This window comes from Podarcis tiliguerta (assembly GCF_965153285.1).
Source record: "Podarcis tiliguerta genome assembly, chromosome: 10".
NCBI lineage: Eukaryota > Metazoa > Chordata > Lepidosauria > Squamata > Lacertidae > Podarcis > Podarcis tiliguerta.
In genome coordinates, this window is record NC_139543.1 from 39,563,636 (window position 1) to 39,590,799 (window position 27,164).

At 45.4% G+C, this 27,164-nt stretch overlaps 2 protein-coding genes across 3 annotated transcripts in view; both read left to right on the forward strand.

Annotated features, from left to right (window-relative positions):
• Positions 1-27,164, forward strand: part of SNRPF (small nuclear ribonucleoprotein polypeptide F) — a 228,166-nt gene that overhangs the window by 76,796 nt on the left and 124,206 nt on the right. The window lies entirely within an intron of this gene.
• The window catches only part of ELK3 (ETS transcription factor ELK3), a 45,966-nt gene continuing 42,207 nt past the window's right edge, over positions 23,406-27,164 (forward strand). The window contains exon 1 of the mRNA XM_083401076.1: positions 23,406-23,884. The gene's annotated coding sequence lies outside the window, so the exon portion shown is untranslated. The remainder of the gene's footprint in view (positions 23,885-27,164) is intronic.

Below are 27,164 nucleotides of genomic sequence, written 5' to 3' on the forward strand. Positions count from 1 at the left end.
CTCAGATTCAATTCAACTTATGAAGAAGTCATTTTCACCCCGGTCTGCATTCCATAAATTGGCTGCCAACCAGTAGGGTGTACCATTGTCAATGCTTCAGCAAATAAGCAAGCAAGCAAGCAAGCAAACAAACAAATACTTTGTGAAAATAGAGGAGAGAGTTGGAAATAATAGTTTCAAAACTAACTCGGTTTTTTTAAATTAAAATTTGGAATAGGAAATAAAACAAAAATCCTGGTGTGAATTTCATCTCTGCTATAATGTGTGGCACTTCTTCTGTGATATGTGCAATGGGGAAGAGAATCTCTTTGATATCAGAAACCATCAGGCAAGATTCAGTTACAATATCTTAAGAGGTGTCCAAATGCACAGCAAACAACTTGCCAAAATATACAGCTGATAAGCAAGTGTGACCTGCAGCAATAGTATTTCCCCCACCAGTTCTTAATCTTTTAAAGCCTTATATTTAAAAACAACACTGCAAGCAAATTTTCACAGGGAAATATAAATTGTTTCTCTTCAGTGAGCTATGAAACCATAAAAACACAAAATGAGTATCAGGAAAGCAAGCAAAAAATTTACATATTTATTACCAGTAATGCAATGGGAGTCAGAAAAGGTTATAGACAATGGAAGGCAATAATGCCCTTATCCTGTGGCACTGGCACAAATGGGGGATTATTCCACTTAAGAGCAGGCTGCTATGCAGTTGGTTGGTTTCTAGCTGACTGGACTGATTATCCACAACAGTTAAAAATGATGCTCTGTGCTGGAAGCTGGAAACAGTAAGAACAGAATCTGGTAAACTTAGAATGTGCAGTAATTCGTATTTGTGTTCCAGCTTTAAAACCTTTGGGTAGACTATTAGAATTTTTTTTAATATTAATAATGTGGTAAGCTTTTAGTATCCCTGCAAAGATCTTTAGTGTACAGTTCTGTATTTCGAGTCAGATTCCTTTCACAGTCATCCACATCTGAAGTGAATAATAAGTTTATTATTATGTAGTCTGAGGAATAGCTTTTCATAGCCCATTGCTTACTTGTTTCTGCCATGGAATATGCGAAAGACCATCCACAGTAAACTACACAAGCTGGAAAGCAATAGCAACAAAAAAGGGCTTTGCAGATTCTAGGGCAGAGATGAGGGCCCTTGGGCGCTGGGGAAAATAAAAGTATTTCTAAGTAGCCCCAGGCAGGTGTTGTCTTTCCTCGAGCTATGTGTCAGTTAGCAGAAGACAACAGGAGACAATAGCAAAGCTGAGAATGGGAGGTTGCCGGGGTAACAGGCAGGGCATGGTGTCACACAGGAAAAATGCATCCCTTTGAAATTTAGAGGTTGGGGGATAATGCTGGGCTGCTGTGAAGGCTAGGCTCCTCCTGAGATGTGGATGCCATGAAATCTCTCTCCATTGAAAGCTTTCAGTGGAAATACGTGTAAATAAATCATATTTCAAAGACACTGTAGACTGCAGCACACCTCATTTCCCCCAAAGGAACACAGACCCTAGTTGAGTTCCAAGACCCCCTGTAATCTTGTGTACCTCTCGACAGAGATTGGGGTGACAAGTAACAATATAATAAATATATGCAATTTCAGTAATAGGGAATTCAGTCCTGAGGTAGGACCCAGGGTCACCAAGATTTTAGCCCTCCATGACAAATCCAGGGAGGCTGGCCTAGATTGTGAGGGAAGCCTCACTCACCCAAATTTGCTCCCATATGTACTCTCTGTCCTTTGTAGCCCTCTGCTGCTTGTTTACTTTATTGAGTTTCTGGTAGAGATACTTCAGTGTTACTATTATCCAGGCAAACAGGTTTTCCTGCACATTTCTATCAGCTTCTTCATCAAGAATACTTAAACAATGTTAACTGGCAGTTAAAAAAAAAAGAAGAAAGCTAAGCAGTGTTAGAGATGAAACTTGTTGCAAGGTCTGATAGCTGCTGCAAGTGTGTTAAATAAGGCCCTCTTTTGTAAGTTTGTGGCGTGTACTGAGGTAAATGAAACCCATAAGCAGGTGGTTAAAAGGAAAAATGAAGCTTATATATAAAGGAAGTCGCTATTCTAATAGGGTGAATTATGGTATGTAGTACATTCTGCACTACTAATGTAATTAACCAGACTTAAGTAGTTTTTTTTTTTAATCCAAGTTAGGAAGTGGACTAAGATTCTGTTAATAGATAGCAGGAGCCGGTTTCCTGTCCCTACTTATTTCCTCATGACCATTTTTTCCGACCACAGCTCAGGAAAGACTTGCACCTGACCCGAGGGCTATTCAGCAAAATTGCTGATCTACAATATACATTCAAAGCACATTTAAAACACCCAACACCCCCCACAGAATCCTGGGAAATGTAGCAGAGCTATAGATCCCAGTAGTACCCTTAACAAACTACAGTTCCAAAGATTCTTTGGGGAAAACCATGTGCCTTAAAGGTGTGCTGAATGTGCTTTAAATGCCTGCTGTGGTCTGCCAAATATTGTTGGAGACCCAACTCCCATCAGCCCTAGTCAGCCTAGCCAGTGGTCAGGGATAAGGGATAATATAATGGGAGTTGTAGTCCAACTACATCTGGATGTCACCCAGCTCCCCACCCTGCAATACTTATTTAAGCCAAGTTTGCCCCAGGAAAATTTCATTTCTATTGTTACTGCAACCTCAACCTTCTTTTCCCACTGGACCTTCTGCCTCTATGGGGTTTGGGGAAGTAGTTTATCTCTCATAGCTACAACTGGTATAAAAATTTCAGAGCTAATAGTCCAGGTAAACATTATTAGGAACCTCCCCTGCCCCTTCCCATCCACAAAATGCGTCTCCACTTAAAACAGGGGTAGCCAACTTGGTGCCCTCCAGATATTGGCTGGACTACAGGTCCCATCATCCCTGCCCACTGGTCATGTGAGATGGGGCTGATGGGAGTTGTAGTCTAGCAACACCTGGAGGGCACCATGTTGGCTACTCCTGATTGAAAACAATGCAGGGTGGAAGAAAGAAACCAGAGGTTTCTGGCTGGCAACTGTATAACATTACATATGCATTTGGTACCGTGTCATATATTTCGAAACTGCACAAAATAGCACACATTTATTTGCTCAGGTGTATCAGTTATCACAAACACTGGCACCACTGAAGGAACTGGACTGGAGCAGCACACTCAATTGCTAATATACCACACAATGTATACTTTCCAACACTGGAAATATGTCTCAGGAAGTCGGCTGACTGGCTGGCAGACATTTAATTGCTACAGTGGAGCTGTTGTGCCAGACAGACTTCATGCTGCCTTGACTGTCAAAGTATATTGGAAAGGAAACCAGTAAAGTAACACTTTTGATTAAGAAGCTGGAGTGGAGGTGGGGAACGACGTTGATGAAATTGCATATGGATTCCAGAAAAGTCCATTCCACTACTGAACACCTCTTACTGCCATAAAGTTCTTTCTGATATGCATTTAGTCGTAATCTCCTTTCTTGTAACATGAATCTATCGGTTTGGGTCCTACCCTCCAGAGCAGGAGAAAACAAACTTCCTCTTTCATGTGATAGTCTTTGAAGATGTGATAGTCATTTGAAGATGGCTATCATATCTCCTCTCAGTCTTCTCTTTTCCATACCCAGCTCCCTCATTTGTAATACATTCGGCACAAAGGTAAAAGTAAAGGACGCCGACAGTTAAGTCTAGTCGCGAACGACTCTGGGGTTGCGGTGCTCATCTCACTTTACTGTCTGCAGACAGTTTTTCCGGATCATGTGGCCAGCATGACTAAGCCGCGTCTGGTGAAACCAGAGCAGCGCACGGAAACACTGTTTACCTTCCTGCCAGAGTGGTACCTATTTATCTACTTGCACTTTGACGTGCTTTCAAACTGCTAAGTTGGCAGGAGCAGGGACCGAGCAACGGGAGCTCACCCTGTCGCGGGGATTCAAACCACTGCCTTCCAATCGGCAAGCCCTAGACCACAGTGGCACCCACAAATGTATCATTTGTAATACAGCCTACATACAAAACACTAAAAAGAATGTTCTCCCAATGAGATCACTTGATTGGCTCAACATTCAGGCAGATTCAGTTTTAAAAGCATGTTAATAATTAATATTAGTTCTCTAAAATATGGAAAGTATGAGGCAATTTCAATATTTCTTGTACTGAATAGCATTTACTCTATTTTGTATAGGTATCTTACATTATTATTGCTATTCATTTGCATGTTTGGAGTTGTTAGTCTTACACACTTTTAATAATATTAAAATGAGCCTTGATGCCTCATCAATCAAAAAGCAGAGAGACCTAGCAGATGCATCCGCAGTAAAAAACTGCTTATGTTCTAAGTACTGTATCCTTTTTCTATAATTACATTGGAGAATCGCACACATATCAACATATTACTTTTAATAAGCAGCTACTGAGATCAATATTTATTGCTGATATACATAATTGCATAGAGAACTGTTCATGTCTCAGTGGTCCCTCTGTGGAGCAAAACCTTTAAGTCTCAAGTTATGTTGTTTATTTGACCATGAGTGAGTGCCTTTGTATTGCAGACATAGTGTATTTTGGGAACCAGAGAAGGTGCTGTTGAAGTGCAAAACCCCACTAATATTATTATTACCGTTTTTTAAACTTATTTCACATTGTGAATAGCTCTGGGTTTTCAGCATGTGAGGGATTTGAGGACAGAACTGTGAATAAAATATTCCCATTGTTTACATGTCCCTTTGTGTGTCTCAGTGTGCAACTTCACACACACACACACACACACACACACACATATATATATATATACTTGTTTAGCTGAGGTTTCTGTGTGTGCGTGGACAGGCACCCCTCCCTAAGGAAGCTATGACAGAAGGCCTGTGCAAATGTGCTTCCTCTTCCTTTTACTCCCCAACTTTTAAGGTCAGAGGATCTGGAAAAACCTCCTCCACCCTGCGATTTGATCTCATGATTGCAACAGTGCCACTGTTCCTCTCCCCACTGCCAGCCCCCTCCAATCCACTTCCCTTCTCCACCCTTTCCTCTCCTAGTATAGCTGTTAACCCCTTAAATGCCACTTATTGATTCAACCACTCCATATGGATATAATAAGAGAGAGGAGGAACGAGGGAACACAACATTTCATACAGTTACCATGTACTGGAGTGACTCTTAAACATTCTAGCAGTGCTAGGATATAGGAAAATTATCCTATCCTGGTGCCCTAGGCATCTGATTTGCATGCCACATTTCATCTTTTGCATGCACACAGAGACATAAAGAAATACTTTTCTTTACTCCAATATCTTTACAGGGTTGTGGTTTGATGTGAGCTGGATCTCTGGCAAGATCAGGGGTGTCTGCCTCACTTCTATAGGCATTGTATTTGGTGGATGAAATTCTCCATGCTATCTGGAAAAGCAATGACTTATAAAAGGCCAAGATAGTTAGCCAGGGGTATGCAGTCTCCTTATGTAGACAAAAGTTGGGGAAACAATCTGAAGATTGCAAGTGCTGCCAACACTGTTAAAAACGGTGAAGCTTTGCCTCCTGCCCTATTCATCCACTGGTCTGTTGCATATCCTGCTATGCTATGGCAAGAAACTGGGAGTCTTATTTGCTACAACTAGTTGGTAGAAGATGAATTGGGAAGCCACAAGGCTGCATCTTCTTCCGCTGTTTTGATACCATTATAGATAGATACACCACTTCTAGGCGGTGATCTTGTCACCCAAAAGCAACACTGGCAATCGTTAATAATGATTGTGTAAATTGATCCACTTACATTATATATGTACTAAAGAATGTTTATAACCACTGGCAGAGGAAGGGGGTGAGGTGGATGCGGGCTGCCCCGGGTGTCATCCCTGAGGGGGGTGTGACATCGCCGCCCCACCCCCTGGGATGCTCACAACTCGCCATAGGCAGCATCCCCCAGGACATTTGCCGCTTGCCGTGGGTGGCACCCCCCCCGGACACTCGCCGCTCGCTGTAGGCGGTTAGCCCCACCCCCAGGTACACAGCTGGGTGCCAGAGCAGCTAGTTCCCCCTCTGTATGTAACACATAGTGTGATTCAAGGTGTCTACTTACATCAGGGGTAGGCAACCCAAGGCCCGGGGGCCGGATGCGGCCCAATCGCCTTCTCAATCTGGTCCACAGACAGTCCAGGAATCAGCGTGTTTTTACATGAGTAGAATGTGTGCTTTCATTTAAAATGCATGCAATAGTCCATTCTTGAGGTTATCAGGGTGTGACCAAGCTACCCCCATCCAGGAATGTCAATAGCTGAAGCTGGCAAAACGCACTCCTTGCTGTAGAGGCCATTTCTGCCTCCGTTGACAACGACAGCACTTAGAGCACCTCCAATCGATGCACCTGCTTCTTCAGAGAGAGGGGAATCTGCTCCTAACTCAAAACAGGAGAGTGTTACATCAGCAATTGGTTGGTAGTTGTCATCTCCGGGTCCAGTGTTGTTTCTTAAGGAGCAGGTGCTTCACTGTCTTATTTGGAAAGGAAGAGCTTAGTCTGGTTTCCTTTGCCTAGTTCACCCATCCAGATCTCAGCAATACCTGCTAAGCTGGACCCACAACCATGATAGATGCTTTACTCTGCACCAGGCATAGGCAAACTTGGCCCTCCAGATGTTTTAGGACTACAACTCCCATCATCCCTGACCACTGGTCCTGTTAGCTAGGGATGATGGGAGTTGTAGTCCCAAAACATCTGGAGGGCCGAGTTTGCCTATGCCTGCTCTGCACTGAAGAGCACTGCCAGAACAGAGGGCAGAACAGCAGGGTCACCTAGGTCCAGGTGGAGGAAGGACTGGCCAAGAGGACAGCTGTCAGATGCTATCCCTCACCTCTCCTTACCTGACATGTCCATCCTCTCATGTCATATCTCACCCTGCTCAACAGTTAATATCCTGGCACCCCAACTCACCCCACTCGAGACACATACACACACATTATATTCAGCCAAGCATGTGATAGGTGCCAAGTCTATTCCTGTTGCAAATGCACCCAGATAAATAGGTCCCACCTGGTAAGGGCAGGCAGCACCTACTCAGATGCAAAGGTTTCCCAAGGCTCGCATGTAGACACAGACCTAGATGTTAACAATGTATGTGGCTATACAGATAACGCACAAACTTCCATGTAGTTTCTGGGTCCCAGAGATTTGGCTGCCAGAACACAACATGACAACAGAATGACCAGCTGCTTAACCAGCCAGAGACAGGAGAGGGAGCTCTCTCCACATTAGTCAAACAAGAAGAGATGCCATGAGGGTATCCTGCTTACCAAGTTAAGAGACAAGAGCTGGAACTCTCCCTATTACTATTGTCAGGTTTTGTTTTGTTTTTGTTTAACAAAGACCCACCTCTTTACTTCTTTCTGTATACCTGATTCTGAGGGAAAGTTGGTAAAAATAATTCAGGGTGTTTTGAAATGTACAGTGGTGCCTCGCAAGACGAAATGAATTCGTTCCGCGAGTTTTTTCGTTGTGCGAGTTTTTTCGTCTCGCGAAGCACCACTGCATTTTAACACTAACAACGGCGGGGAGGGGCGGGGAGAAGCAGGACAGCTGCCGCAGCCGGTACCTCGGACTCACCCGCACGTTGTGGCCACCGCACGACGCGGCTGCTGGAGGGCGGCAGGGCTCAGGAGCGCGACTCTGGCTGCAACGCAGGCTGCTGGCGGCAGCGGCTCTCTGAGGGGAGCGCGTGAGGGGGGTGGGCAGCGGCGCGAGGCAGCCGGAAGGTTGGCCGTCAGCCGGAAGGTGGGAGGGAGCCGGAGGAGCCGTCAGCCGGAAGGTGGGAGGGAGCCGGAGGAGCGGGGAAGCGAGCGTGCGTGCGTGCGTGCAATGACCGTCGCCATGACAGGAGAGGCAGGGCCGTTTTGTCTAGCGAAGCAAGCCCTTAGGAAAATCCATCTTGCGAAGCACCTCAGAAAACGAAAAACCCTTTCGTCTAGCGAGTTTTTCGTCTTCCGAGGCATTCGTCTTGCGGGGTACCACTGTAGTGAAATTAACATTACCTGCCTTCCTTTCTCACGCCCATTCACAATTTTCAAAATATTGTTGCATACCACCCCAGTCTCCAAGTGGTGTGAGATCGCAGTGTTTTGAGGCACTTACCCAGAGTTCAGTTTCCTCGGAATGAGGGACAGTGGAGACAGCAGTGTTTTTATGATATATGGTTTATTTACATGGATATACAACCTGAGCCTATGGTGGAGGGGCTCACAGTGTTAACACCCCAACAAGACCTTGCTTCTCCTATAGCCACAGCCTTGGATTCCAGCAGAAATCAAGCATGTCTCTCCCTCCCAGACTTCAGGCTGCCTCCTCTGTCTAGCGTCTATCTCTCTCACATGTCAACTTTGGGTTTTGTGCTTCTAACTGCCAGCAGTTTGGTAGCATACTTCACATAAAATGCTCCCAGAACCAGAAACCCATCACCCCAACATTGCAAGTAAAGAAGGAAGCTATACTTGCCTTACTGTACCTGCTTTCTGGCTGGGGAGGGGTGGAGGAAATCAGCCCAACACCTGACATTTTCTAAGTAAAGTAAGTCTTGCTGAACTTGAAATTTCCTTCTTAGTAAAGCATGCAATAGCATCAGGTAGCATAAATAATTTAAATCTACTAGCAAGGCATTATATTTTTGTAATTTATAAAAAGCGATGAATCCACTTTAGAAGGAAAGGTACTGGTTTGCTGAGAAGAAATTGAAAGGGCACCACCATTTCTTCATCCTGTCTAGACTGAAAACAGTTGACGTTCTATCAGTGTTTGTGGTCTGCAATTTTAAAAGAAAGGGAAAATAAGCCCTGCAAGTTGGCCTTGTTCGTCTGCCTAGTGTTTCCAGGCAATGGATGCTGTACCAGCATGTCTTACCCACAGGATAAGTGCTTTCTAACATTAGCATTGGCCAATGCGAGCAAAACAAAGATGTCTACATAATTATACCTTTACATGCAGTACCATTTATTCCAGGAACAAAGTGCCATGGAGCATGGTTTGAGGAAGCTAGAAATAATTGCGTCCTGGAAGAAATCTTTGCGAAATGCCTCCATTAGCATGCCTCCAAAAAAGCATGCCATTTACACAAGAATTTGTTCCATGCAAATCTTTCAGACCTCTTAGAATGTTTCATTTGACAGACAGGAGTAGATTGGGCATGTGCAGACAAACTGGAGAGGGGCAAGACATGTGTCTGTTTCCTAGCAAGCACTGGTACTTTCTGTACTGCTTACAAAAGATGCATGGAATATGTATTGCTTGAAGCAGAAAAGCATCTCCTTTTCTCCATGAGATAATAATAATATAATAATAATTTATTATTTGTACCCCGCCCATCTGGCTGGGTTTCCCCAGCCACTCTGGGCGGCTTCCATAGAAACAAAAAATACAGTAAAATATCACAGATTAAAAACTTCCCTGAACAGGGCTGCCTTAAGATGTCTTCTGAATGTCAGGTAGTTATTTATCGCTTTGACATCTGCTGGGAGGGCGTTCCACAGGGCGGGCGCCACTACCGAGAAGGCCCTCTGCCTGGTTCCCTGTAGCTTTGCTTCTCGCAATGAGGGAACCGCCAGGAGGCCCTCGGAGCTGGACCTCAGTGTCCGGGCAGAACGATGGGGGTGGAGACGCTCCTTCAGGTATACTGGGCCGAGGCCGTTTAGGGCTTTAAAGGTCAGCACCAACACTTTGAATTGTGCTCGGAAACGTACTGGGAGCCAGTGTAGGTCTTTCAAGACCGGTGTTATGTGGTCTCGGCGGCCGCCCCCAGTCACCAGTCTAGCTGCCGCATTCTGGATTAGTTGTAGTTTCCGAGTCACCTTCAAAGGTAGCCCCACGTAGAGCGCATTGCAGTAGTCCAAGCGGGAGATAACTAGAGCATGCACCACTCTGGCGAGACAGTCCGCGGGCAGGTAGGGTCTCAGCCTGCGTACCAGGTGGAGTTGGTAGACAGCTGCCCTGGATACAGAATTGACCTGTGCCTCCATGGACAGCTGTGAGTCCAAAATGACTCCCAGGCTGCGCACCTGGTCCTTCAGGGGCACAGTTACCCTATTCAGGACCAGGGAGTCCTCCACACCAGCCCGCCGCCTGTCCCCCAAAAACAGTACTTCTGTCTTGTCAGGATTCAACTTCAATCCATTAGCCGCCATCCATCCTCCAACCGCCTCCAGGCACTCACACAGGACCTTCACCGCCTTCACTGGTTCTGATTTGAAAGAGAGGTAGAGCTGGGTATCATCTGCATATTGATGGACACCCAGTCCAAACCCCCTGATGATCTCTCCCAGCGGCTTCATATAGATGTTAAAAAGCATGGGGGAGAGGACGGAACCCTGAGGCACCCCACAAGTGAGGGCCCAGGGGTCTGAACACTCATCCCCCACCACCACTTTCTGAACACGGCCCAGGAGGAAGGAGCGAAACCACTGTATAACAGTGCCCCCAGCTCCCAGCCCCTCTAGACGGTCCAGAAGGATGTTATGGTCGATTGTATCAAAGGCCGCTGAGAGATCCAGCAGAACCAGGAAACAACTCTCACCTTTGTCCCTAGCTCGCCGGAGATCATCAACCAGCGCGACCAAGGCAGTTTCAGTCCCATGGTGAGGCCTGAATCCCGATTGGAAGGGATCCAAATGGTCCGCATCCTCCAGGCGTGCCTGGAGTTGTTCAGCAACCACGCGCTCAATCACCTTGCCCAAGAATGGAAGATTTGAGACTGGGCGATAGTTGGCCATACTGGCCGGGTCTAAAGATGGTTTTCACATTGCATTATGTGTACGCGTCCCTTCATCTTAAAAAAGCAATGTAAGTAACGGTGACAAGAACATATATTTTGAAGGCACCCATTGTAACTGTGTGTTGGGACGCAGGTGGCGCTGTGGGTAAAAGCCTCAGCGCCTAGGGCTTGCTGATCGAAAGATCGGCGGTTCGAATCCCTGCGGCGGGGTGCGCTCCCGTTATTCGGTCCCAGCGCCTGCCAACCTAGCAGTTCGAAAGCACTCCCGGGTGCAAGTAGATAAATAGGGACCGCTTACTAGCGGGAAGGTAAATGGCGTTTCCGTGTGCGGCTCTGGCTCGCCAGAGCAGTGATGTCACGCTGGCCACGTGACCTGGAAGTGTCTCCGGACAGCGCTGGCCCCCGGCCTCTTGAGTGAGATGGGCGCACAACCCTAGAGTCTGTCAAGACTGGCCCGTACGGGCAGGGGTACCTTTACCTTTTTATTGTAACTGTGAGTACATTAGAATATTGACCTGGTTTTGGCTTCTGGGATGCACTTCATAAGAGCTAGAAAAAATCCCAGGTGCAAGATCATCTGCATGCTTCAAATCTGCATCTGGATCTTATGGACATTAGTATTTGTTGTGCCTTTCCCCCTCTATGTAGGGCTATTAACCCACAGGAAATATCAGTCAGTGGTTAGAACCAATGGTAGTCAGAGGCGGAGATAATGGTGGATAGAGCCATCCTTCTTTGCTCTTCTCCAATCTTTCCATACCTGCCCCTTTCTCTATCTTTTTCTGCAAGCATGATAAGCAGTGGCATGATTTAACAAAAGCCCCATCGGTAAGTAGTTCTCACTTCAAACCTTCCGGGCATCTTCTAGATCAGGAACCCTCAAAAGGCAGGGTTCTTGGTTGTGAGGAGGGTTGTGCTCACAAACCTCCTCACAACCAAGAGGGGGGCATGTCCCCCTCAGATCTCCACACAAATTAGATGAAGGCCAGGAATGGAGGGGGTATGTCCAGTGATGTTGAGGGTTGGGCCAAGGGGGCATGCCTCCACCCTCCTACACACTTGTGCCCAAGCTGTTCTGTCAACAAGAAAATACACTCAACATTTTGCTTACAATAACAACCTGTTAAGAGTATTTTGTGGCTTCAGATTCAAATCCAGTGGAGAGGACAACCATAACGACTCGACAATAGGCCCCTTCTTAAATAGCACTCTGCTATGTCCTAAGCATTGCAGATCTCCAGAGTGAGGTTGGTCAACAGACTGGAGCTGACATAGTGAAATGTACTGAAGAACCATCATTTCTCTCCACTTTGAAGAGAGCAAACCTTGCAGAGTCTAGCATGGGTTTCTTCCTGCTCAGGGGAGGAGAAGCCAACCATTGAACACTGTAAAGCAAAACAAAAGGCAGAAGAAACCAATCAACAAAAAAGACTAGGGAGATGAAAGAGTCTGAAAGATGAAAGTAAGAAGAGTCTGATGTCGAAAAAAGTAGAGTCCCTCTAGATTACCTTTGAAAGGAATATATTCCAAGATCACAAAGACCTGGAAGCTAAACAAATGCAAACATGTTACTTCATTTAAAAAGGCAGAGAAGAGGGGGAGATGCCACAATGAATGGCTTGTCTGCTCTAGAATCCCTTTGAAGACTGCTCCTGATTCAGAAACCTATGCCTGCCCTGATGTGCGAAGGAGGACACAGCACTGTGTTCATATTGGGGCACTTGTAATGGATAGGAGCATCCTGTACAAGCCTGGAGTATAGAGTTTATCTCAAGTGATTGGATTGTATGAGAACATAGAAGGGAATGTTTAGTTAAGTGGGATAAAGCTACAGAATGCTTTATTGTGTTATTTTTGTATTCTTCTGTTTTATCATGTATTATGTTTTAAATTTTTATGCAACCCACCCTGGGATTACCTTTAGTGATAAGAGGAGCAAGTAAGAAATACTTTCTTTCTTTTCTTTTCTTAAATTAATTTTTATTTTATTAACATATAAAACACATACATATACGTTTACACAATACACGAACACAACACACTATTTTCATAACATACCTACATTACTCTACATAATACCTATTTATACTATACATATCAACATACCTACACACCCACCCCACACGGACACCTATCAAGTGACTTGACTTCCAGCCGTTCTTATTACGCTACTTTATTTTTCCAACTAGCTTAAACGCATTTCATTACAGTGGTACCTTGGGTTACATATGCTTCAGGTTACAGGCGCTTCAGGTCAGTGGCGTAGCGTGGGTTGTCAGCACCCGGGGCAAGGCAAGTAATTTGCGCCCCCTAACCTGGGGCAAGGCAAGTAATTTGCGCCCCCCCCCACTGCACTGTCCCTCACCCAGATAGTCCCTCGCTCTCTCTCCGCACTGCACCGCACGCCTGGCACCCTCCCCTCCACAGTGGGCGGCGACCCGGCGGCTCGGATCGGATTCGCACAGCCAGCACTGCAGTGAGAGTGAGTGAGTGAGCCAGGTAGGGGCAGAGAGCTGCGAGTGCGAGTGCGCCCCCCCTGATGTTGCGGCCGGTGCGGCCAGCCCCCCCTGCCCCCCCACGCTACGCCACTGCTTCAGGTTACAACTCCGCTAATCCAGAAATAGTACCTCGGGTTAATAACTTTGCTTCAGGATGAGAACAGAAATCGTGCTCTGGTGGTGCGGTGGCAACGGGAGGCCCCATTAGCTAAAGTGGTGCTTCAGGTTAAGAACAGACCTCTGGAACGAATTAAGTACTTAACCCGAGGTACCACTGTATTTCTTTTATCTCTTCGCAAGTAAGAAATACTTTCAACAAACAAAAATAAATAATACAATATGGGTGGCATCTGACTCAGAGTACATCCACTAAAATAAACCAGCTTCGTTGAGTCATGACTTACTTAAGTCAGTTGATTTTAATGGGCCTTTTCTGAGTATTACATTTTTATTTGAAGCCTGACTTCCAAAAAGCTGGGAGACAAGATAGATTCTGGAAAACATGGAAATCCTACTGTTGATGTAATGGACTGTCCTGTTCCTTGTGCTTTTTGTTTATCATATTTCATCCAACTTTCTTCTTTGTTCTCTAAGCTGAAAGGGATGCAACTTCTCATATGACTTCCTCAGATTTAGTAGTCCTCTTCATTTCATTGCATAATGTGCTAGCTGGGAATTAATTCCTTTCTGGATATTAATTCTTTGAGTGCTCGTATTAAAAGCAATAGGGCTTCTTTACAACATAATTCCCACCTCAGATAAATAGATGTGAGTGCAAGAGAATGAAAAAGGTAAAGCTAAATATAATTAGGGCTGAAACAGAAGAGTGCTAGGTCATTAGCAGTCAAGCATATGGGGAGCTGGAAATATAAATACTGTATCAACAGAATTAGAAATAGACAAGATGGAGTGTTGGGCAGCTCTTATACAGTGGTACCTCGGGTTACATACACTTCAGGTTACATACACTTCAGGTTACAGACTCCACTAACCCAGAAATATTACCTCGGGTTAAGAACTTTGCTTCAGGATGAGAACAGAAATCGTGCAGCAGTGGTGCAGCAGTAGCAGGAGGCCCCATTAGCTAAAGTGGTGCTTCAGGTTAAGAACAGTTTCAGGTTAAGAACGAACCTCCGGAACGAATTAAGTACTTAACCCGAGGTACCACTGTACAGTGAAACCTTGGTTTTCAAACATAATCCATTCCAGAAGTTCGTTTAACTTCCTAAACATTCGAAAACTGAGGATCAAAGGGCTGGCAGCAAAATCCATTGAAAAAATGGAGAAATGCGCCTCGGAAGCCATCTGACTTTCGAGATACGTTTGAAAATGGAAGCATTAACTTCCGGGTTTTCAGCGTTTGGCTTCCCAAACGTTTGGCAGCCGAGATGTTTGAAAACCGAGGTTTGACTGGAGCTGGGTTAGGCAATGCCGTGCCCTCTAGATGCACGAGAGAAATTTGTCCAAAGCAGGACATTGTTGAGTGAGTCACTGCAAGTCAGGGACTCCAATGCACAGGCCAGGAAACTCTTGGTTTAGTCACTGCTATTCCTGTCACAGATCAATACTAAGAATGGGGTAACTTGAATGGAAGGCTGTATCTACACTGATCTGGAAAACACTATTTTTTAAAAAGTAGCAAAGCTCTCAAAGCAATTTTACATTGACGACAGCTCGCTGCTCTACAGCCCCATCTGGTGCCACATGTTTATAACACATTTTTACGTTTTAAATGACCAGTGTAGATTAGTCCTTAGGACGAATAAATTTTAACATATGAGGAAAAGAGAAAAATCACATATTGTAAACCAGGGGTAGGGAACCTCAGATTCAGAGGTAAATTGCAGTTCTCTGGGCCTCTCTATCTAGCCCTTAGTACTCTTCCAAGCTCCTCCTCCTCCTCAGCTATACCCCCACTTCCTGCCCCAGGCCAAATGTATTACTAGCCTTACTTTGCACCCTCCTAGAATGTTTCTACCTGGCTAAAATGTGACATTGAATTCTAATAATTAATGCCTAGATGGAGGATACAGAAGGGTGTGCAAAACTAGCTTAATGTAAAATGTATATTTTTGCTGCTCTGCACATAATTTGCCTACCCCCAATACCCCAAAGGCTGTCCGGAAGGAAATATGGCCCTCAGTATGAAAAAGGCCCCGGCCCCTTTTGTCAATGATGATAAGAGTCATATATATATATATATATATATATATATATATATATATTCCATATAACCTTAATTTAAGATAAATTATTGGTTTCCCTTCTGGTCTGAAACTTCCTTTGATATAAATGAAAGCTCCCCAATGAATGTTATTGAAGTAGTGTGTTGCTACTGGCAGGTATTTAGGATAGTTCACATAAGGTAGAAACATATCTAGATCCCAGTATGAGATGATAAGTGGTGTACAAACCCTTATTTTGTTCTTGTGATTAACTCAGGCTTCTGTCTGCCACATGCACAGTGCACTCTAATTTTGTGTGTGGGGCGGGCCGGTTCACTCCAGTGGAAACCCTCCATGGGCCGGATTGTGTATGTGCCTGCGGTTTCTGGCATCTGTTCCAACACGATTTCCAGCAGATGGGTCTGCACAGATGCATTTCCCAGCATCTGTGCATGCACAGAGGCGATTTCCGGCGCCACGTTATTGAGTCCTCGCACGGCGCAGCGCCGGTGTGCACAGCGCATGGGGACTCACCGAGTGGGCAGCTTAGTTCGGGGGCAGCTTATGGGCTGGTTAAACAACCCCCATGGGCCGCTTGTGGCCCATGGGCCTTAGGTTGCCTACCCCTGGTTTAAGCTGTCTGCAGAGTCAGTGGAAGATTTTGGGGCCTCAAATTTCCATAGCGCCCTATGCAACGAAAAATTTTATGACCCCCCATCTCTCGCCTTCCACTGTACATCGTAGTTGCAGCACCCCCCACAGCACCCCCGAGGCTTCGAACACAGTGCAACCAAACCAGTCGCACTATGGCAGAGTGATGGTGGAAATGGCTATTGAAAATACATCCGGATAAAAGCTGTAGGGTTCGGGGGTGGGGTGGGGAGGTGTAACAGACTAAAAGTTCAGCCTGCAACCAGCAAATCTATAGTGGAGTTAATTAATAACACTCTGGTGTCAGATAGGTAGAAGGCCACCCTTCTCAACCCCTTTTCCTGTTCATTCAATTGAAACAATTAAGAGAAAAGGCTTACCCACCCTTTTCTCATTTATCTTGGGCTTGCATTCTTGATAAGATCCTGGGATTCTAGTCATTTTGATTAAATTTCTTTTTTTTAAAATCCATTTTTGACAGTGAACATTTCATACAGAGAAGGAACGCTATGTGGTTGCATATACATTTAACTTTTATCTAGTTGTGAATTCAGAAATGGACAGAGGCAAAATAATAAACTAACATTTTGATAGGAACATTACATTCTTAACATTTCTGCAAGGAAAAGGATATCCCTGCAGGAAGGAGAAAGGTGGAGCACTGCCTATGTAGCATTTCTTGTTCAGCATTGTACAATCCTTTGCAGGGACACAGGAAGAGGATACGGAAGTTTCTACAGGAAGAAGGAGAAAAGTTCAAACATAAACAGTGGCCAAAAATTACCAGCAGTTCGTTGGATTTCCTTTTGCTTAAGTCTTTCAGTGTAAGTCAATATAAAAAAAAAAGTCATATGCAAAGGTGTGCTGCTAAACACGCTAAAGCAAATAAGATTAGAACAAGCACAGTGTTTTAACATTAAAGCAATCATTTAGGGAGCATATTCATTTTATAAAATTATAAATAAGTTTAGAACAGCATGCTGGCTATAAGGCAGGCATTACTATGACTATTTGTGGTCTATAAATCTCCCACCTAAATTAATATGGAAGTAGGACTTCTAAAAAGTGTTACTAATGTCCTTTCCTAATTAGATTTGAATCTTCATCTTTGCTATGAAAACTATAGCAATGTTTTTGGGGGGCGGTAAAATTTAGCTCTGGCTAGTCAGAAAGTGATGATAAATATCCCTTCAAAAACTGAGAATTTGGATAGTTCAGTTCAAAAAGTACCGTAGTTCCTGAAACTACAGAGTAGACCTGCACATCTGACCCATCAAGCCAAACTCAGGTGGAATCTACACACATATAAAAAATGCTGTGAAAATGCTTTAAAAAAAAAAAGTTTTGAAAAAATACATTGAATTTGGCATAGCTCACTGTTACCATCTAGTGTCACATTTGCATACTGCACTTTACAACACATTAAAAATGTTTCATTTGCAGCTGTGTAGCTGAGTCCGCAGGGACGCGGGTAGCGCTGTGGTCTAAACCAATGAGCCTTGGGCTTGCCGATCAAGAAAGTTGGCAGTTTGAATCTCCGCGACGGGGTGAGGTCTTGTTGCTCGGTCTCAGCTCCTGCCAACCTAGCAGTTTGAAAGCACATCAAAGTGCAAGTAGATAAATAGGTACCGCTACGGCGGGAAGGTAAACGGCGTTTCCGTGCGCTGCTCTGGTTCGCCAGAAGTGGCTTAGTCATGCTGGCCACATGACCCGGAAAAACTGTCTGCAGACAAACGCCAGCTCCCTCGGCCAGTAAAGCGAGATGAGTGCCGCAACCCTAGAGTCGTCCGCGACTGGACTTAACTGTCAGTGGTCTTTTACCTTTACCTTTAGCTGAGTCCTCAGTCAACTAGTCATGTATTGCAGCCACCCAGAACCCCCTTTTTATTTCTCCCTTGTCCAGACTGCAAAAACAGAATTGGTGTAGCCATAAAGATTTGACATGTCAGAATCCAGTTAGACACCGGTAGCACAGGTGGTGAACTACTACTACAGAGCCTGAATCTGGGAGGATGTCTTTCTCATGTCAATCAAAAAAAGGGTTCACACCACTATAGGACAGACTAAAAAACAGGTTTCTAAATGAATGGTCAAACCATTGGTGGCTTCTCTTGCAGCTTATGGTACATCTTCACAAACAGGTGACTGGATTAACTGGTGGTTTGTGTGTGTTTTTAGAAACTGTGTTAAAGCACACACACACTCCAAGAATGTTGGGAAATTTGTTAAAGGTTGTGAGAATTGTAGCTTTGTAAACTACAGCTCCCAGGATCCTTGTTGTCGTTGAGGGAATTGGGCTTTAAAAGTATGGCATAAACGTAAAGGTAAAGGGACCCCTGACCATTAGGTCCAGTCGTGACCGACTCTGGGGTTGCGGCACTCATCTCGCTTTATTGGCTGAGAGAGCCGGCGTACAGCTTCCGGGTCATGTGGCCAGCATGACTAAGCCGCTTCTGGCAAACCAGAGCAGTGCATGGAAAAGCCGTTTACCTTCCCGCCAGAAGGTATATACTTGCACGTTGGCGTGCTTTCAAACTGCTAGGTTGGCAGGAGCAGGGACCGAGCAACAGGAGCTCACCCCGTCACAGGGAGTCGAACCGCCGACCTTCTGATCGGCAAGCCCTAGGCTCTGTAGTTTAACCCACAGCGTTATCAACGTCCCTAAAAATATGGCATATTTGTAGCCAAAAATGCAGCTGCTCAGAATGTCAGTTTGGTCAGAACAGCAGCCCAAGGAAAGGGGGTGTTTAATCTCACTCTCTATTTTCCTGATCAAAATCACACACATATCCAGGGTGCTCTTTGTCTAAAAGGGGAATATACAATGCTCCCTTGTAGTCTTCTCATTGCAGGAAAATCAGAAGCCTGAATTGAAGAAGGCAATTCTGATAAGGAAAATAGTGGGGAGATGTTTTAAACACCCATACCCTCACTCTCCTCTCCCCAGCCTTACTGCTGCTCTTATTTCTTTGAGAGAACAGGAATTTTGAGGATGAGGAACTCCATCTTTGTCATGCTAAATTTGAGACTACAGGAAAATACAGAGGACAACTGAAATGCGGAATGAGCTGAATGGCAGAGATTTGGATTTAGAAGAAGGGGCCCTCTAATGCTATGATTATATGAATGACTGCATGCAGGGAGCATAAAAACAACCACCACTGAATTTTCTGCTTAAATTTAATTGTGCTTGCTCTGATCAGCGCAACTAACACAATGCACTTACCTCCAGGGGTTTGTGTTTCCTTTTGGAAATGAGACTGTGGTGTCTTTATGATATGTGGTTTATTTACACATATATACTATTTGAGCCTACAGGGTCTTGTTTCTCCCATAACTGCAGCCTTGGATTCAAAGAGAAATCAACCATTGCTCTGTCTCTCTGGCTTTCCCGCTTCCTGCTTTCATCACTGCAAAACTCAACTCTAAATTCAAGCCTTGTCCTTCTAACTATCTCTGAGTTGTGGCACGAGCTCCACCCATTTGTTGTTTTGCACAGCACCCTCTTTCATTTGTTCTCCTAATGGCCCATCATCCAGGTGATCACCTCATCAGGAAGCTAGCCTGGCTTGATTAGTTTTTAACACTTGCTGGATCCAGGGATTAGAAGGGTCTGGCACCCAGTTTAACACACACACACAAACCAACTCATAACAGTATGAAGAGGAACCTTGCTGTAAGCAGGATCCAAACATAGGAGCCCAAGCAAGTGGGTGGAAAAAGAGGACTCTATCTGGGCTCAGAGGTTCATTGGGGCCTGCCCTGGATGCAAGCCATAGCTGTCAACTTACAGATTTGAAAATAAGAAGAAGAGTTTGGATTTGATATCCCACCTTTCACTCCCCTTTAAGGAGTCTCAAAGTGGCTAACATTCTCCTTTCCCTTCCTCCCCCACAACAAACACTCTGTGAGGTGAGTGGGGCTGAGAGACTTCAAGGAAGTGTGACTGGCCTAAGGTCACCCAGCAGCTGCATGTGGAGGAGCGGAGACGCGAACCTGGTTCCCCAGATTACAAGACTACTGCTCTCAACCACTACACCACACTGGCTCTCAATAAGGGACCAGCAGCCTTGAAAATAAGGGATCAGCAGCCAAAATAAGGGATTTTGCTTAGCTTATGAGTTCCATTGGCCCTTCCTCACCTGAGAGGGAGGGAGACTCTCGCTCACGCCACCCACGAGCCTGGCATGAGGCGTTTGCGGCGCTGCCGCAGCCGCTGAAGCACTGCCCTTCTGCATCCCTCCCCATCTCCTCCTCTTCCTCCTCCCTCAGGCCGCCTCCTCAGCTGCCGCTGCCGCCTCCGCCTTCCCCTGGCAGCGCGACCGAAGTCTCGCAAGAGAGAGGCTGCCTGCCTGCCTGCCGCCACCCGTCTCCTCACGACATGTCCCTCGGGGAAAAGAGAGAGATGGAGATGCAGCAGCTTGTGCTCACACTCTTTCTCACTCTCTCGAGGCGGAGGACCCCAAGCCGCTGCTTCCCTCCTGAGCCGGGCGAGCATGAAACCTAGGAAATTTAAGGGACATCATCAATCCGGGACAGCAGCGGGACACGGTGCTGGGATAAGGGAGTTTCCCACCAAATAAGGGACGGTTGACAGCTGTGTTGCAAGCCCATTACTACAAAGAATAAAAAAGAGGCTAACTTGTAGATAATTATTGAGGATGTTATTGCAAACCTATTTCCCTGTATTTATATGGGGTGTTCAGACTTTGTAAGATTTGCTAGAGTCAATAAGTATTGTAAGAACAAGAAAAACAACATTCTGAGTAGTATGTGCTCGCCCTTATCTAAACAAAGCTGGGGACACACACAGAAAGTAAGTTGCACAAGAAACAGTAGAACTTGCAGTCTAAGAGGGACTTGTGCCTCCCTATGGCAGATGCATTCTCAAGAACTACAGAGTTCCTTAGTTGCTGATGGCATTCCCTGTACAGGAATTTTCACCCAATCACTTTGCAGTAGCTGACATAATGTCCTCCAGACATTACTGGACTACAATTTATTTCAGCCCCAGCCAGCGTTGCCAATACTGTCGTACCTTGGAAGTCGAATGGTATCCGTTCCAGGAGTTTGACTTCCAAAATGTTCAAAAACCAAATATTTGCTTCTGATTGGCTGCAAGAAGCCATGGAAGCCCCGTCGGACGTTCAGCTTCCAAAAATAGTTCGCAAACCAGAACGGTCACTTCCGGGTTTGCAACGTTCGGGAGCCAAAACGTTCAGGAAATAAACTGTTTGAAAACCAAGGTATGATTGTAGTTAGAAATGATGGGAGTTGTAGCCCAGCAGTGTATGGAGGGCACCACATTGACTTCTCTTGCTTTAGGAGAAATCACTTTGCACCTACCTCCATCCACTACTTGCTGAAACTTACAATAAATTCTAAAAAGTTACCGAGACAGGACTTACCCTTGCAGAAGGCATGCTGACTCTTAAAAAAAACCCAAAACAAGACTTGTCCATGTATATCATGGGTAGCCAAAGTGGTGCCCTCCAAGTGTTGAAAATTCCCATCATCCCTGACCATAGGTCTTGCTGGCCAGGGCTGATAAAGTTTGTAGTCCACAATACCTGGCCAGCACCACTCTGTTCTGTGTGCTTGTTAATATTGTATTTAATAATGCTTTTCACCAATAGCTGTAGAGCAGGTATTAAATTTAGCAACCCCTTATGTCCTGGATTCCTGTCAACCTAGCAGTTCGAAAGCACAAAGTGCAAGTAGATAAATAGGTACCGCTCCAGTGGGAAGGTAAATGGCATTTCTGTGTGCTGCTCTGGTTCGCCAGAAGCGGCTTAGTCATGCTGGCCACATGACTCGGAAGCTGTATGCCGGCTCCCTCGGCCACTAAAGGGAGATGAGCGCCGCAACCCCAGAGTCGGCCACGACTGGACCTATTGGTCAGGGGTCCCTTTACCTTTATGTCCTGGATACTTCCTGATCCCTTTTTAAAAACTGTTATTGCATTGGCTGCTTCTCAGTCCTTTGGTATAGGAACAAGTTAAATGTCTTTGCTAGAAGACCAGCAACAAGTGAGCTCTTCAAGAACTCTTGCCATGGTAATTCGTTCATTTTCAATTTGTCAGTAAGGCCTAGACCTTTATTGCTGGGCAACCCAATCTGCATCACTTCCTCAGATTTCCTTTCTGAAAAAAATCAGTTTAGGCACTAATATCTGCCCTGCATCTTTTCCAGTGAATACATGTAAATTCATCCAGCTTTTATTCAATCCCCTTATCCTGCTTTAGCACACCTTTTACTTCTGCGTCATTCAACAGCTGATTTGCCTTCCTAGCCAGATTGCTGCTATCTTTAAATAATTTAAATATTTGTTATTATTGATCTTAATGGTCTTTTTGCATTATGCTCCTCAAATTCTCCCCTCGCATCAGCCCATTACTCTCTGCTACCATTTTTTTGCTAGATTATATATATATTTGTTCATTTACCTCTTAATTTGGGAGAGGCTTCCATTTTTTGAAGGTAGCCTTTTGGCCTCTAATAACTTCCTTGGCTTTGCTCTATAACTATGCTGGCATTCTCTTAGGATTTGATGGTACCTTTCCTAATCTGCAGTGCACATCCTGGTTGAGTTTTGTTTCCATTACTGTATTTTGGTTTTGAATAAGCAACAAGTGTTCTGGAGATATCTGACCCTCTTGTCTTGCCCTTTTCACTTACATTTTATTTACAGACCTCCTTCTTTCTGAGGCATTATTGACTTTGTTGCATTGTAAATGCTGAATCTGATAGTACTTCACTGCTTCTAAGTGGTTAATTTTGCTGTTCCTTAAATTACCGTGTGTCATAGCACTGAATTAAGACTACAGTCCTGTGCACCTTAAATTTTATCACAGTTGTGGATTTCAACAGCCTGTGTACTGGATTGCAGAGCTTCTGTTCTGGGTCACTGGGCTCAGAAACTGTTTGATTTTGCATTTCAAGGGATGGAAGGCTGCCTTTGAACTGTCCCATTGTGTCTTAATTTAGTAGTTTATAGCACCTCTGTCAGTGGAAAGCCTAGTGAAAAGATATAAGGGCCACAGTAATTAGCAGACCTGAAGTCCAGACACCCTAATCAACAACAACAGAAAATGCAGACTATTTGTTGTTGCTTATATTAGTAGAGATATTAATACATGCATGCTTATGAATAGAACTCAAACTATTATTGTATAACTCTGTTAACACAGCATTTAACATGCAAATGTGTGAATGTGGGGGTCTCTCTGCGCGAGTCTGCAAGAACGGTTAAATGACTCCAGCTTGCTGTTATCCCAGCATTTTGGGGGAAAGCTGGTTTATTATTTTTCAGCGAAGCCACCTTATGTTTTTAGTAGCTGTGGCTGATGAGCCAAGTTTGTTGGTCTTGTTTGAAGCTCCTCCCCGGGGGTGCAGAACAGGAAGAGGTGGAGGTCAGAGGGAGCTGCTGGAGTTCCTTGGTTTGTGTGTGCGTCTGAGTGAAGTTGCCATTACCCTTTTACTATGTGTGTGTCTTATATTACAGCAATGCTGCACATCAGTGGCCAAAGAGAGGGGAGAAGGGAGGAAAAGCCTGTTTACACAGACTGCAAACCGCCTGGGGAATAATGCAGGAAAGGAAGTGAGCCGGCTCGCTGTCTGACTGCTCCAACTTCCTGCTCTCTCTCTCTCTCACTCTCGCACACACACCAACCGGGGGGGTGGGGGGTGGAAGAGAGAAAGAAACAAGGGGGGGATCAGGATCTCATTACAAGAGCAACAGAGCGTTTTCGAGGACTGTCAGTATGGAAAACGGGGGGATTTTACGCAGCTCCCTTTAAACCTGCGAGGAGAGATCGGAGAAGCCCACCAAACTCCGGGTATGTAAGCTTTTTAAAAGTTGGGCAGAGTTTGGAGTGGGGAGGCAGAAAAGGGCGAGGGGCAGACAGGTGGGAGCAGCATGGGATGGCGCTCAGGCGCCCCCCCCATCTTCCCTGATAAAAGGCGAAAAGTATCGCGCCCCGGGTGGGGGGTGCGGGAGATCCCTGCCCCGCCACAAGGCATCCGGTTGGGGCTGCCGGGGGAGGCGGGAGAAGAAGCTCCAGTGGCAGCTCCAGAAGCCCCAGTTGTAGCTCTTTGCTGCGGGGCAGAAGTGCCATCTGTCGGGGGGGGGGGGGGTTGGGAAATGTCTGAGAGGGAGCAAAGTGGGTTGTGTGGGGGGCGCGCGGAGCGGGGGGGGGGAGAGAGTGGCGAGACGTCGCCCTTTTGGACTGTGCGTGAGAGAGGGAGGGCAATGGGAATTCCCGGGGTGTGGGGGGCAGAAAGGAGTCCCTGGCTTCTGCAGGAGGCGCGCGTTGTGTCAACTACTTGTTGTGCATATGGCAATGTGGAGGAGTCTCCACCTGCCGTTGACAAAAAAACGCTGGGGGGTGGGGGGCTAAAGATGGGGGTCTCTTCTCCAGCGGGGAAGAGGGGTGCGAGGAGGGGCGTCCAACTTGGCTGGAGAAATGGGAGTCTGGGGGTGCTGCTGCGCCTCTCGAAGCGCGCGCGTGGCGGTGGGGAGGGGTCGCCTTATGTTTGGGGAGACGGCGTGGGGGCCAGTGCCTTTGTGCAGCGGGCGAGCTGGAAGGGGCGCGAGCCGCCTGACAGGCTTGAGGAGACGAGAGTTAATCTCTCTCCGAAGGCGCTGCGTCGCCATGAACCACTTTAGGGGTGTGTGAGGGAGAGGGAAAGAGAGTTTGTATGTGCGCCTTTATGTATGTGTTTCCACAACCTGGGAGCGAGGTGGCGGCGTCCCTGCTCTTGCTGCCACATGGGCCGTTTTATTAAGACAATGAATTTGAGTGTGTGCGCGCAGAAGGAAGGAGTGGGGCGGCGAGGTGGGGTGGGGGGGAACCGCACACCAGACTGTAGCCCAGAGGAATTAGAGCAGTTTGCTTAAGGGCAGCGCAAATTGCTGGGGGCTGCAAGGAGAGGAGGAAACGGCCAAGGGGCTTTGGAGGAGGAGGGGGGCAGTGTTGGGAGAGTTTCTGGCTTGTCTGGAAACAGCAAGACTAATTGCCATGCGCTTCCGGTTTGAAACTGGCAGCAGACAACATCTTGAAAATGAGTCACTGCAGCTCACAAAGAAACTCTGTGGTTTTCTCCTTCTCAGGTTTATGTATTTGCTCTTTTACAGTTTCCTTTGTAGTTTTGAGAGAGCGAGAGAGCTGGAGAGTTTCCTTCACTCTCGCCCTCTGCCTCCACCAAACCCCCTCCCCACTCCATTTTTATATTTTACACCATTGGTTTAAAGGGGGGGGGGAGACTGGAGAGTTGTTTTTGGATCTGGCTGTGCTGAAGGTTAGAGGGACTCTGATGCTGCAGGAGGAAAAAGTTCCCTGAATTTTCCACTGGCTGCAGGAAGAGAGCCCATTTAGTCATGGCTAAGTAATGTCTGCACACACCAACTAATCTCATTAGGAGTTTCCGTTCCCTAACACAGGAGGGTTTTGTGAAACCCTCTCAGCTTTTCTGCCCACTACTGTTGAAAGCGAGACAAGTTACATCTTTATTTAGTCAGGGTGGGGGGGGGGTGGACCTACTTAATTTAATGCAGCATCTTTTTTATCATGTGATCTTGAATGGCTTTTTAAATGACAAAGGACACAATGGTTTCATTTTAATGTTCCCCAAATAAGGGCTTTACCCTTTATTTTGCCTTTTTATACTTTTTTATTGGTTTTAGGGCTTTGATGTGTAATATTTGAAAATGGGATCTACTGTATCTTATTAGTTCCCGCCTCCTTTCTTCCATTTCTTTTAGTAAATAGAAGATAATAAAATGTTTATCTAAAAGCAAATATATGCTAACTGCATTTGGCCAAATTATCTTGCAACTAATGTGTGCAATTTTGTGATTATTTTAAAATTTTATATGACTTTTGCATTTGAACCTATTTTTGTATTGAAATAACTTTCGTACCTCAAATGAATCATGCAAATGATTGGAGGCTGTCCTGTCTAGGGCTGAATGCGTCTGTCACATTCCTGTGTACCACTATCAAATTTCTAACTGATGAGGTTACCAGGCATCTGGGGGTTTTCCTAGCCATAATTGCATTAATATCCAAAAACATTTTATCCAGGATTGGCACCCTTTGGATACAAATGGAGAATATCAGGATCATTGTGTGTTTGAAAAAAGTGTAATAGGTATTGGTTTATTGCACTTTTATTTTGGTTTGAGTAGTGGCCTGAGAATTACCATCCAGGCTTTTGTAACTTCAAGGACTGACTGTTGTAGTATTGCTGAACATGGATGCCTTCAGATAATGTTTAGAAGGTCTAGGTGCTGGACAATGTGATAGCTCAACTCCTTCCAGGAACAGGTAGGTATGGCCATATTCAACAGGCATTTTCACACTTTGCTCAATCTTGGGCTGTGAGCACCTATGCAAAATGCTGGGTTTGACCTTTAAAATGGTGCATACAGTGAATACTTTATCAGTGTCTGCTGTTTTCTGGAGAAGTTATGCTCCGACCCTTACGATCATAGACATTTGATGAGCGGTGGGATGGAGTACAGCTTTTTGAATAGTGGTGCATAAACTTCAGAATAGGGACAACCAACTTGGCATCCTCCAGATGTTGTTGGTTGCATTCCAACTCTCATGAGCCTTGGTTGACTTGGCCAGTGTTCAGTGACGATGGAAGATGTAGTCCCAACAACATTTGGAGCGTACCACTTTGGCTCTAGAACATTATTCCCAAAGAAGCACAACTCCAGACAGGTGGTTTTTGCAGGTGTATTCTGCAACATGTCATGATGCAATAATAGTGGTGGATTTGTAGTGAACCATCCATATATCATTCCGCTTTTAGGGCCAGACAATATATCAATATATTGTCTTATATCAATATCAACAGCAAATCATGATAACAATTATAAAACAACAACCTGGCAATATATTGTGAATCGTGTGTGTCTTTGTGTGTGATAGTCAAAAAGCATGATATAGTGGTACCTTGGTTTAAGAACAGCCCTGTTTACGAACCATTCGGTTTACGTACTCTGCAAAACCGGAAGTAGTGTTCCAGTTTGCGAACTTTACCTCTGTCTAAGAACGGAAGCCAAATGGTGGAAGGGCACCACCGGCAGGAGGCCTCATTAGGGAAAGC